General features: G+C 42.1%; 1 protein-coding gene across 8 annotated transcripts in view; it reads right to left on the bottom strand.

Moving 5' to 3' along the window:
• The window catches only part of ZFAND6 (zinc finger AN1-type containing 6), a 67,310-nt gene extending 58,998 nt beyond the window's left edge, over window positions 1–8,312 (bottom strand). The window contains exon 1 of one of the 8 annotated variants that reach the window (XR_002345773.1): window positions 7,745–7,908. The gene's annotated coding sequence lies outside the window, so the exon portion shown is untranslated. Of the gene's footprint in view, window positions 1–7,744; window positions 7,909–8,025 lie in introns of those variants that run through there. The other 7 variants (XM_021098857.1, XM_021098854.1, XM_013988999.2 and 4 more) reach the window with 7 other exon arrangements.

The raw sequence follows: 15,442 nt of genomic DNA, 5'->3' as shown, positions 1-15,442 counted from the left end.
TAAAGGATAAAGCCTTCATAATCCAGATATAATAGACACAAATTTTCATGTGCCAAACACACACAATAGATTATCAAAAGTAAACCACCAGACACAGAAAAATGAGAGAAAACAGGCAGATTTTAAATTCTCACTGTTTTTAGCAGCCTAAGCCAGAAAAAACCCAAAAGATTAGAAAATGAGTGATGCACAGCAATTATTTAATAAGATTAATCTTTTATACATTATCAAAAGAAAAGCTTCTTTTCTCAACAGTCATAGAAAAAAATTGAAATTACTGTCACAAAGAAAATCAACAATTTTAAAAGGCAAAAGTTGAACAGATAGCATTCTCTGATGATTACACAATGACATTCAAAGCTAACAGAAAAGTTTATTCATTCATAAACTTTTTGAACATCTACTACATGCCAGGCACCACTAGTGGCTGTGGCTGTCCCTTCATCGTAGAAACTTAACAGTCTAGAATCAGACCGATGCTGTCCAGCAGAAATATAAAGTTAAACCATAGACAATTTTCAATTTTCTAGCAGCCACATTAAAACATCAAAATAAACTGTAATAACATAAAACATGTAAAAGAACATTATTTCAATGTGTAATCTATTTTAAAAGTTGAGCTATTTTCTCCATTTTTATGATAAAAATCAAGTTGGTATGTCATATTTATAACCCATCTTTAATTCACTTTCTATATTTCAACAGCCAGATGTGGCTACATAAACTTAAATAAAATACCATAGCTATAACACATGCTTATTTATAAATTAAGATAAATTTCCATCTCTGCTGTCCATTAGAATAGTCACTAGCCACATGTGGTTACTGAGCACCTGAAATGTGACTAGTAAGACTGAGGATACAAATTTTTGATATTTGTCTTTTTAGGGCTGCACCCACCCTCTTAACCTGGAGGTTCCCAGGCTAGGGGTCAAATCAGAGCTGTAGCCGATGGCCTACACCACAGCTCACAGCAATGCCATAACTCACTGAGTCAAGCCAGGGATTGAACCTGTGTCCTCATGGATGCTAGTCAGGTTCGTTAACCACTGAGCCATGACAAGAACTCCCAAAATTTTGGTATTTCATCTTAGCTAATTTAAATGGCCACAAGTGGCTAGTACCACAAGTGGCTAGTACCTACCAGATTGGAAAGCACAGCTCTATAAGGAAAAAATGCTGAAACAAATCACAAGCATTTAATGAATCACAGCTGTTAGAAGTATTTACAAAAGAAATGTCCAACATGAAATGAGTATATATGGCCAACATAAGAATTTAACCTCTTTTGCCAGCATTAAGGAAATCACAATTAAGCAAAAGAGGATAGCATATGCAAAGATCTTGTGTGAGAGAAAAGTGAAAATACAGTAGAAATAATGAAGGAAAGTACTAAGGAACAAAATAATCCAAGTTATTTGTAGAAGACTGAATCAGATCCCAGAATATAAATAGGATAGGAAGGTAGCTGTGAAGTGGATGCAGCCTTACCACCTGGAAATAATAAAACACTTCTAAATAAGTCTTGCAGTAAAGTTGGTCCCACTCTCCTCATTCAGTAAACTCCAGTTATTCCAATCTCTGGTCAAACCCTACATCAAGCCAGGTACTTTTCGTCCTCTTTGTGCTACCAGTTCCTTTCATTTGGGAAAACCCCTTGCCCCTGAACTTTCCTGATCTTAGAACTCACAATCACAATTTCAAATTTTCTGCACAAGCTTTGAGGCAGTAATCCAACTGGAAGATATAGGGCAGGGGGTGGAGGGAACTGACCCTGCTTGCAAGGCAATTTTTATAAAAAAAACTTCACAGAAAAAAAGCAGTGGGGAAGTCAAAAACTCCTCAAACACACCGTACCACCACCACTAACTTTTGATGTCAAATCCTCAGAGTGACAGTCTCAGAACATCCAACCAGCACCTTCCAATCTCATCAGCATATCCTATTTCTTTTCTTCTGAGCACTTGTCAAAATCTGAAAATTCTTTATTCATTGGTCTGTCAATAGCCTAGCTTTTCCAATAGATTATAAACTCCATGAAAGCAAAGACTCTGTAATCATTCATCATTGTATCCTCAGCACTCAGCACAATGTCCAACTGGTATGGAACAGTGGTTGAAAGAATAAGAACTGCAACTGCAGAATTTTAATAAAAATATTACATGTCAAAATTGAAGGAACACAGCTAAAACCACGTTCAAAGGAAAACTTAACGGCATTAAATTTTTTTCATTAGGAGGTCCCTTCATGGCTCAGTAGTTAATGAACCTGACTAGGATCCATGAGGTTGCAGGTTCTATTCCTGGCCTTGCTCAGTGGGTTAAGCAAGGTATAGGCCTCAGATGCGGCTTGGATCCCATGTTGCTATGGCTGTGGCGTAGGCCCGCAGCTGTAGCTCTGATTCGACCCCTAGCCTGGGAACTTCCATATGCTGTGGGTGCAGCCCCATAAAGAAAAAAAAAAAAAAATTTTTTTTTTCATTATAAAAAGGAAACATTAAGTGTAGGAATAACACACTTTAAAATTTTTACTTGATTGACTGATGTGTCTTTGCCACAACAGGAACTCCAATTTTTTTTAAATTAAAAAATTTAAAACCCAAAACAACCTGAGGACCCTAAGGAATCAATCAAAAAACCTGAGGACTAACAAAGCAACAACCAAAAACTGGGGGGTGGGGTGGGGGAGGAGGAACAATAACAAAAAGAAAACACATTATTCCTCTCATTTACTAAATCAATGTGCACTGTTATCATTGGTGTTGAATAAAAACTTAAAAAAATGAAATATAATTATATTTAGTATATGATAAATGTAGCTTTATTTGAAGGCAAAAGAAGTTTATTTTAATGGGGTTGGGATAATTGATTAACTATTATAAAAAAAAAGAGTTATTTCACTTCACATATTCTGTCAAAATAAATCCTAGGTGAATATAAAGAGATGTGAAAAATGATATCATAAAAGAATTAGAAGAAAACAATTATGTAAGAGGGAGAATCCCATTAAACATGAAAGAAGCCATAAAAAGAGTATTAACCTAAACTTCTTAAAAGGTAAAAACTCTTCCACATTGTTTTAAAAAAATACTTTAAACAAATAAAAGGCCAGGGAAAATGCTTGCAATATGTGTCAAAGGGCTGCTATCCTAAGTATTAAAAAAGGCTAAAAAGGGTATCACAAATATAACACTGCCCTAAATGAGCCGAATACAAGCTAGATGATGTCCCATATCAGTATTTCTATTCATTATCAAAATTAATCTAAGAAATGTATAATAAATCTTATGAAAAGGGAAAGATGGAAAGAAAATGCTCTGTCTTGGTAAAGATATGGGAGAAATGTGTATTCTCTCACATTTTTAGTCAAACTTTATGCTGGTCTGCTCAACTTTATGCTATTTAATGTTAGTCAAACTTTTAAGACAAGATTTGTCAGTATTTATGTAAAGACCAAAAAAGTTCATTATGCTTTGACTAAACAATTTTAAGAGACTGAAACCTAAAAAAAATGAGAGATACATAAAAGATTTAGGTCTTAAGATGTTTTTCACCACATTGTAACAAGTGAAAAAAAGGATAAAGTAACAAGTTATACACAACAAGTAGCAAGTTAAATTAAAGGACTTCCCATAAGATGAAACAGTACATACCTTTACAAAAAATCATATATTTTATATATAGAGATCTAATGGTAAACATGAGGAAATCTTTGCCCTCAAGTAGTTCACATTCAAGCTGGGGATACAGACAACCAATCAATCATGTCAGAAGCTAGGTTCTAAAAGGAAATGAGGAAGGGTAACAGATCTGTCAGAGAAGGTGGTCTCCTCCTGAGTAGAAGGCATCTCAGGAGGAGTGACATTTGAGCAAAATACGATTTAGTGTTCCAGGCAGAAGAAATAACAATTCTAAGAGAACTAAGGGGCATGCTCATGAACTCCCAGTATTGCTGGAGGTTCATGAGTCAGGGGAGGGTGGTAAGAGATAAGTCTATGAAGCTGGCAGGCCCTATAGTTGAGAGCAGTATCGCCCAAACTGCAGCCACAAGTCTTGCATGACTACTGTGCACTTGAACAAGGCTAGCCCTAAAAGTAAGTACTTTAAGTGGTAGACATACAAGAAATGTGAAGACAGTCTGAAATAAATGAAGGTAAAATATCCCATAAATAATTTCTGATACTGATTACTTGCTAAATCCAATATTTTGGGTTAAAAAATATCTTACCTGTTTTTTCTTTTTGCAAATGTGGCTATCAGAAAATTTTAAATTATTTACGTGGCTCCCATTTATAGCTCCTATTATATTTTCATTGGACATTAGTGATCTAAGGTATAAGGGTCATAGCAAAAAGTTTGAATTTATTTTGTGTACTAAAAAGTCATGGAAGGTTTTGAGTCTGAGAACAAGATAATCTAATCTATGCATTTAAATAGTTTTTCTGAACAGGAAGTAGGGGGAGAATGCTGAAGATAAGATACCAGTTAGGTGACTACTATTACCATCTTAAGTACAGAAAGGTGTTGAAACAGATCATATTTGGGCTAAGTTTTAAAGACAGGAGTTCCCGTCGTGGCGCAGTGGTTAACGAATCCAACTAGGAACCATGAGGTTTCGGGTTCGGTCCCTGGCCTTGCTCAGTGGGTTAATGATACGGCGTTGCCGTGAGCTGTGGTGTAGGTTGCAGACTCGGCTCGGATCCCGCGTTGCTGTGGCTCTGGCGTAGGCCAGTGGCTACAGCTTCGATTCGACCCCTAGCCTGGGAACCTCCATATGCCATGGAAGCGGCCCAAGAAATAGCAAAAAGACAAAAAAATAAAATAAAATAAAATAAAATAAAAATAAAGACAGAAGCACCCTACTATTGTTTAGAATTCAATTTTTAGTTGTCTAGGATATGAAGAATACACACAAACAGAACGACTAGGGGTATACCTACCAAAATGTCAATGTTTGTTCTTTGTAATTTTTCTGAAAGTTTGAAAAAAAAATGTCCTTATAATCAAATACAAAAATGAGGTGCTTTGTTTCGGTTTTTGGGGGTTTTTTCCTTTTTTTTTCTTTTTGCTTTTTAGGGATGCACCTGCCCCATATGGATTCCCAGGCTAGGGGTCAAATCAGAGCTGCTGCTCCTCTACACCACAGCCACCGCAACACTGGATCCAAGCCGCTGCTTCAACCCACACTACAGCTCATGGAAACACCAGATCCTTAACCCACTGAGTGAGGCCAGGGATCAAACCTGAAGCCTCCTGGATACTAGTCAGGCTCATTACCACTAAGCCACAACAGGAACTCCAGAGGGTTCTTTTTTTTTTTTTTTTTTTAAGCAGGATAAAACAGCCCTATGAAACCAAAGCACCCTGTTATTTGTCTGTAGGTTACATACACTGTTTAAAATAAAGTCAAATCATCTCATACTCCCATGTCTCTAAATAAAAAGAGCTTACTCAAAGATATAAACTCCTATTACTTACACACACCATTTTCAGGAGGTTAATATTGCTCCCTAATTGGTCTTTGCATTGCTATTAGCATGATAAATAAAACAACCTACTATAGAAGCACAACTTGGGGCACCCCCAAATCTAAGGCTAAAGAAATAAAAAATATTTAAATCTGTTGTTAATATACTCTGATAAATACTCACCACACATCATTCTCCAAAAATGGTTCAAAAGGGCACACTCGGTGTAATTCCACAGAACACCTTGGCCCGAGTCCTTTTCTTTAAAGGCTCTGCCATTTGATAGGTGTTTCCCTTAACTAAAGTCTGCATAACCGAGAGGATAAACTTCAGACAGGTTTCTTTTATAGGCGTAAGCTAAGGTAGAAGAAAAGTTTTACATAATCTGACTGATAGTACAAAGGGGAAGAGGGGAACAGAGAAGGAGTGATTTTTTTTTTTTTTTACATCCAATCAAGTGTGTTTTTCTACTACGGTTACTCTTTGCACTGAAAAAGGAGACAACAAATAGTGCCAAATCCAAGATTCATTATTTACAGATTAACAGGCATCTTGGTTTCTCACGCAAATGTTTAAAAACTACCAACCAATCACTATGGCTATGAATCTTCCACTGAAACATAAAAGAGAATCTTCAAGTTTCTCATTCATTTCATTTCTAGTATTTGAATCTATTTTACTCCTGACAACTAAAACTTTCCAACGCAATCTACATTATTTACACGAGAGACAACTCTTGTACTTGTGCACCAGGAGCCAGGAAACAAGAAATGTTCACAGAGCACAGTTGGCTGACAGCAAAACAAATCAAAAACATAATATAGAGGCCCATAAATTACAGAAGATTAACACAATACTGTACAGCAAGGGAGCAAGTGAACTACAGTCACAATTACTATTTTTATAAAGCTGAAAAGCAAACAAAACAACAAACTGAGCATACAAAATTTACGTGATGAAACTTTTAAAAAAAACCCCAATGAAATGGTAAACAAAACCCACCAGACTGAAATGATTACCTCAGTAAGGAGAGGCCAGGCTTATAGCACAGATAAGAAATTCATAAACAGATGCAAATTTTGGTAATGTTCCAGTTCTTGGTTTGGGGGTGGAAATCATGGATTTTTATTATATTTTAGCTCATTAAACTGTACTGTGTATGGTATACTTTAACACTGCATTGTGTGTATTCATACTTTTGTGGTATTAAATACATTTTGAATACTTGGATTTTTTAAAAAGTGGCTTTATGGAGCTATAATTGACATAGAATAAACTGCACATACTTCCAAGTGTGAAATGTGATTTGTTTTGACACAGGAAATCATCACTACAATCAAGATAATAAACCGACAGCTCCTAAATATTTCTCCTGTACACCTTCGTGACTCGTCCCCCTTAAATATATTTTAAAATGTGACAGAAAAAGTTAAAAGCAAGTTGTTTGGTAAATTTAAGTGTGCATATTTTGCAGAAAAAGAACTTTTTCCCCTGAAGCTCTGGACTATGGGTAACTCGGCAAGTGTCCTAAAACATAATTATTACATAACTAGCTTTAAACGTGTATGGTATTTTACATTTAAAAAAATCAAATTTCGAACTTCATTTGAAAGGGGAATTTAAACCTCTTTCTCAGAGGATTAAAATGAGAAACTAACCAGTTTTTTTTTTTTTTTACTGCCAAACAACTTTAAATAAATGGTCTGTATGTAACCCTAAGCCCTTAACTTCTTCACACTGTTGAACTACTTTCTAGTTTGAAGATCAATCATCACAGCATCTTAATCCTGTAGCTCTGCACAAAATTTCAACATAAACTTAGAATCATTTCCAACACAATGTTCTTCTGAACTTGTTTACGTAGCTAGAAGGCAACTCGAAAATACTATTTGGGAGGAGAGAAAATGCAGAGGTCCTGGGCCCTCCAAAGAGGAGCAGAGGAGAAAGAGACCAACCCCGGAAGCCCTCTTGTAACCCGACTTGCTAGACTTTCCCCCCCCTCGCTGGTTTTTGAAAACACAGCAGGTGAAAAACATTCCAAAAAGGACTCGGGCTCGGAGACGCGGAGACGTGCGGGGGGAGGGGGGGAACCTTGACTGGGTCTGGTGACAGGGACGCTCCCGACGGTGCCCGGGGTCCCTAAGACCCTCACCCGCAAAATGCCCGGAATGGGGTCGCGGCGGCGAGCGTCGCGGCTCCCGAGGCCCGCCGACAGTGGGGGTCCCGACCTTGGTGCGCCAACCCCCCCCACCCCGCCCCCGGCGGGAAGCTCAGTACCGCGAGCGCTGGGCGCTCGTCTGAGGGGGTCAGCCGCGCCTCGGCCCCTGCCCCCGGGGCCGGGAAGCCCCTCGCCCCTCAGCAAACGCCTGGCCCTGGCCCGCGAGCCAGCGGCCGGCGGCGGGCCCACCACCTGCTGCGCCCGCCGGCCGCCCTCCGCTTCCGGCTCGCCCGCGCCGGGAGGGGCCGGGGGCGGGCCTCGCCTCAGCCCGGTGGGGGAAGGGAGCGGGGGGGGAGGGGAGGCGCAGGGGCGCCCGGGCCCCGCGGGCAGCGCTCCTCACCTGGCGGCGGCCCTCTCCGCCTGACGCGCTGCCCGCCGCCGCCGGTCGCCGCCGGTGAATGGGGACAGGTGAGGCCGCCGAACCCCTGCTCGCTCCGGCCCCGCCGCCGCCGCCAGCCCCTCCGTCCGCTGTTTATTAAACTTTTCTGTTTGGTTGTTCGGCCTGTGACGCGACCGCCGGGGAGAGCTCCAGGATTGGCCGATGCAGGGCGCTGACGCGGCAACCCCCTCCCGCAGCCTAATTATTACCGGCCCGGGAGCAGCCGCAGGCCTGAGCCGGCGGGGAGGGGCGGGGCCAGAGCTCTGAGTGCGCGGCGATTGGCCAGAGCCCAGAGAAGAGGCGGGGCGGAACGAGAGGAGACGCTCCTCCGCCCTCTCTGCCTCCACTGCCCCCTGGGAGCCCCCTCCCACCCAGGTCTCTCTCCCTCCCACAGCCGCGGGCTGACAGTTCGAGGGGTCGCGTGGAGATTCGATGAACCGGGCGCTGTAGATCCAGGTTCCCTCTGCTCCCTCGAAGGGAGTGGCATGTTCTGGTCCCCGAATGAGGCGCCGGAGTTTCGCTCCACCTGCCAGTTGTGCAAGAAGGAATTCTGAGCTCTCCCCACGTGCAGTCTTGTGCCCCCCCCCCCATCTTTGCAAGCGCAAAGTCTAAGGTCTGGGTGCATACACGAAGGCAGTACCCTGCCCAACCCTGAACCATGGCTTGGAAAGAGAAGCAAGACTCGAAGCGCGCGTGCACACCTGTGTCACACACTCACACACGGACCCACACGCCTCCACAAGCACCTGGTTCCCAGCCTTTTCAAAAGCGCGTGTCCACTTCCCAGCAGAGTGGTACAGGCCGTGTTACTGCGCGGGGGGCTTGGGGTGATGAGGAGAATGACTCCCCAGCAGTTTCTCAGCCTTCCGGCTCACGCGCAGCACAAGAAGTACAAGACCATAGTTCGAGGTCATTCAGTCCTACAGTGATTGAGGGTTTCGGATGACGCCAGCAGGTAGGAGGCGGACGGAGTCCTGAGGATCCTCTTGTATTTTTATATTTGATGTTTTGTTCATGAATTTTTTGGAATTAATTCGAATTATACTTTAACATATAGATTTAAAATGTTATCTTGATTACTTAGCTTTTTAGTACCTCTTTAAATTTGAAGGGATTATCTCACTATCCTCACCCTAATGGCATCTCAACTGGGGGAGAGAGATTTTGACCTGTGTCACAGTAAGGTATTTTGCAGTAGGCCTTTGGGATAAGAAGCAGTTAATTATGGAGGAGAAGATATGGGGCCAGAAAGAAGTTTTCAAGGAGAAGGTGGCATTGGCTTTTGGCACTGAAGAGTGCTTACAACCTAACCTGCTGGGAACCAAAAGAATCATTTTCCTACTCTCCTAAAGAGGCTGGAAGATTGGAGTTCCTGTCGTGGCTCAGCGGAAACAAATTTGACTAGCATCCATGATGACGCAGGTTGGATCTTTGGCCTCTCTCAATGGGCTAAGAATCCAGTGTTTCCATGAGCTGTGGTGTAGGTCTAAGATGCGGCTCAGATCCCGTGTTGCTGTGGCTGTGGTGTGGGCCAGTGGCTATAGCTCCGATTTGACCCCTAGCCTGGGAACCTCCATATGTGTGGGTGTGGCCCTAAAAAGAAAAAAGGAAAAAAAAAAAAAAAAAAGAGGCTGGAAAATGCAGGGTGGGGTTTGAAGAATAGAATGTGAAGTGTTGTGAGGTGACCAACAGATGCATCAGGGGGCCAGGACCTGTAAAGTTAAGTCTAGTATAAGCAAAGGGAGGGGGACAGTGGTAAACTGGAGAGTCTCGCCTAGGGCATAAAAGTATTCAAAATGTGGTTTGTGGTTTTAAAAGGCATTCAAATTTAATTAAAAAATAAATAAAACAAACAATGGACTAACCTGACAAAAGAGGATTTTGCCCAAGGACATGGTCCCTGACAGCCTGGAAACCAGGTTATAGTGGAGACTGAAGAATAGTTTTAGGCTCTATTATTACAGGTCTTCAAAACCAAATTGAGTAGTTTACTGAGTGGGACCTGAGAAACTATTATAGAACCAGAACTGTTCGGAGGGAAGAAATGGTGAATTATGACAATTTGGTGGATTCTTCTGGTACTAGGAATAATTTTGCAGCCTGGGCCACCTGGGGTACTTTCAGCTGTTCATTGCCCTCTTATCACCAGGTAGTAGGACTACGTGGAAAAAATTTAGGATTTTGGCTGTCATTCAGATCCCTCCTCAGCCTCATTGCTCAGTGACTTGGAGCAATACTCAAAACCTCCCTGGCTCTCAACTTTTATGAATGTGGAAAGCTTCAGCCAACAAAACAAAGATCACTACCTTTTCAGATGTTTCATTCTAATGGAGGAGATAGAAATTAAAAAAAAAATAATAATAAGTATTTGGAGTTCCCATCGTGGCTCAGCGGTAATGAACCTGACTAGTACCCTTGAGGATGCGGGTTCGATCCCTGGCCTCCCTCAGTGGATTAAGGATCAGGTGTAGCCGTAATCTATGGTGTAGGTCACAGATGCAGCTGGGATCTGGCCTTGCTGTGGCTGTGGAGTAGGCTGGCAGCTATAGCTCCCATTCGACCCTAGCCTGGGAACGTCCATATGCCACGGGTGTGGCCCTAGAAAAGACAAAAAAAAATTGTAAGTGATGTAGATGGAAGAAAAAGCAGAGCAGGGGTAGAGGCTGGGGGAGGGTGGGTTGCACAGTTAAACAGGGCAGTCAAGGTAGGCTTCATTGAAGTGAGGTTTGAATAGAATTGTAAGAGGTGAGGGTGAGGTCACGAGTAAATGAGAGCAGATCATTCCAGACTGAGAAAACTATTAGAACAGGGGCCACATGGCAGGAACAGCTAGGAAGTTGGTGTTCCTGGAGCCAGGTGACCTGGGTGGGGAGAGTAGCAGAGGGAGTTAGGAAGGTAGGAGGACCTGCTCATGTAGGGCCTTATGGGTCATTGACTTTTATTGTGAGTAAAAGGTGGAACCAGTGCATGGCTTTGAGCAAGAAAAGTAACATGATCTGACGTGGATTTTAAAGGATCATTCTGCCTGTTGTGTGGAGAGTATAGACTAAAAGGGCAAAGTGGGTGGAAGCAGGAACACCTATTAGGAGGGTATAGTCTGCCGCCACGTGAGAGATAAGGGTGACTTGGACCAGGTGGCAACATTGGAGGCAGTGAGAAGTGGTCAAATTCTGGATGTATTTCCAGAATTTCCTGATAGACGGCATGTAGGATGGCAGAGAGAGGAGTCAAAGGTTACATTGAGGTTTTTTGCCTTGTACAACTGAGAGGTGGAGAAGGAGGGAATCAGGAGATACTTTTTGCACACATTGCATTGGAGATTGCTTTTCCAGAACTGAGTGGAGATGTCGGGTAGGCTGTTGGATGTATAACACTGGGGTTCTGGGCACAGGTGTGGGGAAGGTATAAGTTTCAGAGTGGGCATCATGTAAATGGTACTCAAAGCCATAAGGACACTCAGGGAGTGAGCACAAAGAAGAGCAATGACTGAGCCCTGGGGACTCTGACATTAAGAGTTCACAGAGAAGTGCAGGGGAGAGCAAGAAGGGGGAAACAGAGGTGGGACGAAAACAGAAAGAGTCTGGTGTCCCTGGAAACCAGGTGAAAAGATACCTCAAGGAGGGAGTATTGGGAGTTCCCTGGTGGCTCAGTGGGTTAAGGGTCCAGCATTGTCACTGCTGTGGTGCAGGTTTGATCCCTGGCCCAGGGACTTCAGCATGCTGCAGGCATGGCTGCACACACACACACCATAAAAAAAAAAAAAAAAAAAAAAAAAAAAAAAAAAAAAAGGAGGAAGGAGGGAGTGTCAAAAGCTGCTCATAATTCAAGTATGAAGAGGACTAAGAGTTGATTGTTGCATTTAGTGACATGGACGTCACCTTGGAGAATATAGCTTCGGTGGAGAGCAAAACCCTGATGAGAGTAGCAATATACCTTACTTATTAGGGATTTGGTGGGGGGCTGTTAATGCAATAATATATGTGAAAGATCTTCATGAACTGGCAAGGATATGAGCACATTCATATGGATTTTAGCTTAAATTTCTTTTCATTGGGATTTTTGCCCAGCTTATTATATTAACCTAACACACTTGAGTATTCATGTGTATTTGTTATCCATTTGTGGAAGCTGGGTTTACATGGCCTGTTTTGCTGCCCTTCGTTCTAAGTCTGTACTGAGAGATTACACCATTGCTTAGTGATTTGGAATTCACACAGACCACTGCCACTAATTATTCTCTGGTCTTAAGAAAATCATGTAAAATGGAGGAAAAACCTACAGTAAAGGGGTGTTATGTAAATTAAAATATACTACATTTGTGTTCATCCAATGAGGTTTTTGTGCTGACTCTCTACCAACCTGTGTTGTTAAATCCCGGGATACAGCAAGAAGTAAGAGATAGGAGTTCCCACTGTGGCTCAGCAGGTTAAGAACCTGACTAGTATCCATGAGAATGAGGGTTTGATCCCTGGCCTCATCCAGTGGGTTAAGGATCCGGTGCTGCTGCAAGCTACACCCTGCAGCAGAGGTCACAGATGCAGCCCAGATCTGCTGTGGTTGTGGGTTAGGCTGGCAGCTGAAGCTCCAATTCAACCCCTAGCCTGGGAACTTCCATATGCAGCAGTTGTAGCCCTAAAAAGAAAAAAAAAAGTAAGAGAAATAAAGGCCCCCCGCCCCATGTTTAACACTTCTCATTGGCAGTTTACATAAATATACACTTATAGCACGGATGCAGAATAGATGCTCAATAAATGATAATTTGCATTATTATCTCCAGGCCTTCTTCTTATCTGTGCTCCAGACTACAACATCCAGTGTCGGCTCATCAGAGGTGGTCACTATGGCCAAGATTCATTTTCTTACCCGGAACACATTCTCGCCTCCTGTAGTCCCAATTTTGTTGGTGACACCATGTTTCCAGTTATTAAGGCTATTACCTCACCTTTTCCTTTCTTAAAAAAAAATAATTTTTTAAAACAGGATCATTGAGGAATTCCCATCGTGGCGCAGTGGTTAACAAATCTGACTAGGAACCATGAGGTTGCAGGTTCGGTCCCTGCCCTTGCTCAGTGGGTTAAGGATCCGGTGTTGCCGTGAGCTGTGGTGTAGGTCGCAGATGCAGCTCGGATCCCGCGTTGCTGTGGCTCTGGTATAGGCCAGGTAGCTACAGCTCCGATTGGACCCCTAGCCTGGGAACCTCCATATGCCGCGGGAGCGGCCCAAGAAATAGCAAAAAGACACAAAAAAATAAAAAATAAAAAAATAAAACAGGATCATTGAGATTTAATGCACATACCATAGAAGTCACCCATTTAAAGGATACAGTTCAGAGAAAGACAAATATATGCTATGTGGAATCTAAAAAGTAATACAAATGAACTTATTTACAAAACAGCAACAGACCCACGGACATAGAAAAGAAATATATGGTTACCAAAGGGGGGATAAATTGGGAGTGTGAGATCAACAGATATATACACCACTATATATAAAATAAATAAAAGATTAGCTGTATAGCGCAGGGAACTTTATTCAGTGTCTTGTAATAACCTATAATGGAAAAGTTATGCGGTTTGCTGTATACCTGAAACTAACACAATGTTGTAAATCAACTATAGCCAAATTATAAAAAAGGCTGCAACTTAGTCGTTTTTAGTGTATTCACAGAGTTGTGCTAATCACCAATTTTAGAACATTTTATTACCCCCCAAAACAACTGTCTACCCATTAGTCACTCCCTTTTCTCTCCAACCACTAATCTGTTTTGTGTCCATGTAGATTTGCCCATTTTAGACATTTCACAAAAATGGAATCATTACAGTACATGGTCTTTTGTGTCTGACTTCTTTCACTCAGCCTAATGTTTGTGAGGTTCACCCACGTTGTATCAGTACTTCATTCCTTTCTATTGCAAATAGTATTTCATTATGTGGAATACCACATTTTATTTATCCATTCATCAGTTCATGAATATTCGTAGCTGTTTCCACTTTTTGCCTACTATAAATGTACTACTCTGAGCACATGTATACAAGTTTTTGTGGGGACATATGTGTTAATTTCTTTTGAATATATACCTAGGAGTGGAATGATGGTAATACCATGTTTAGCCATTTGAGAAGAACTGCTAGATTTTTTCCCAAAGGGACTATACCATTTTATGCTCCTACCAGCAATGAATGAATTTCACGTTCTCCACGTCTTTGAAAACCCATGTTATTACCTGTCTCCTTGATCATAACCACCCTAGTGAGTATGAAGTGGTATCTTGTGGTTTGGATTTGCATTTCTTAATGGCTAATGATGTTGAGCATCTTTTCATGTGCTTATTGGCCATTTGTAGGTCGTCTTTGAAAAAATGTCTACTCAGATTCTTTGCCCATTTTAAAATTGAGTTATTTATGCTTTTATTGTTAGTTGCAAGAGTTCCTTACCTTTTCTGAATACAAACCATTTATCATATATGTAATTTGCAGTTTTTCCCCTTTTGTGGCTTTTTTCACTTGGTTGATGGTAGCAAAATTGAAAAGTTTAAAATTTTGACTCATCCTTTTCTTAAGTTCTCCCCTCCTCAACAGCCACAAGTTTCACTGCTTCTGCCTTAGAAATATCTCTGAAATGTACCTCCCCACACTGCCCTGTCCAACTGCCTTATTATTTCTCACCTGAATGTAAGCGATAGCCTCTAACTCCTATTCTCTTCTATGCATCCCCCAGCCCCCACCCAATTGAGCCTCCAGCTGCAGGTCACAAATTGAGCAGGTCAGACCTCTGTGGGCTCTGCATTCCTGCTGGAGCTGTTCTCCAACTCCTCCAATAAGAATACCTGGAACAGTAAAGAAATTCAGATTACAAATCCATTACCTGGACACAATGAATCAGAATCTCTAGCAGAGGAGCCTCTAGGTGGTTCTTATTCTCAGAATAGTTTGCTGCATCTTAATGGTCTAAACTAGGGGATATGATTTATGTTCCCCAGGGGACATTTGGCAAATGTCTGGAGACATTTTTGGTGGTTACAATTGGGGGTGGGGGTCCCACATCTTGTGGCACTGGGGATGCTGGTAGACAAAGCACAGGGCAGCCCCCCCACAACAGAGAATTGTCATCTCCAACTGTCAATCATGCCAAGTGGAGAAACCCTGGTAGTATCTACAGGAGAGAAATACAATCTTTTTTTTTTTTTTTTTTGTCCTTCTAGGGCCACAGCCCACGGCATCTGGAGGTTCCCAGGCTAGGGGTCTAATTGGAGCTACAGCTGCCGGCCTACACCACAGCCACAGCAACGCCAGATCTGAGCTGTGTCTGTGACCTACACCACAGCTCATGGCAATGCCGGATCCTTAACCTACTGAGCAAGGCCAGGGATTGAACCCGC

Source organism: Sus scrofa, chromosome 7, assembly GCF_000003025.6.
Source record: "Sus scrofa isolate TJ Tabasco breed Duroc chromosome 7, Sscrofa11.1, whole genome shotgun sequence".
Classification (NCBI taxonomy): domain Eukaryota; kingdom Metazoa; phylum Chordata; class Mammalia; order Artiodactyla; family Suidae; genus Sus; species Sus scrofa.
This window is presented reverse-complemented; position numbering and strand designations above follow the sequence as displayed.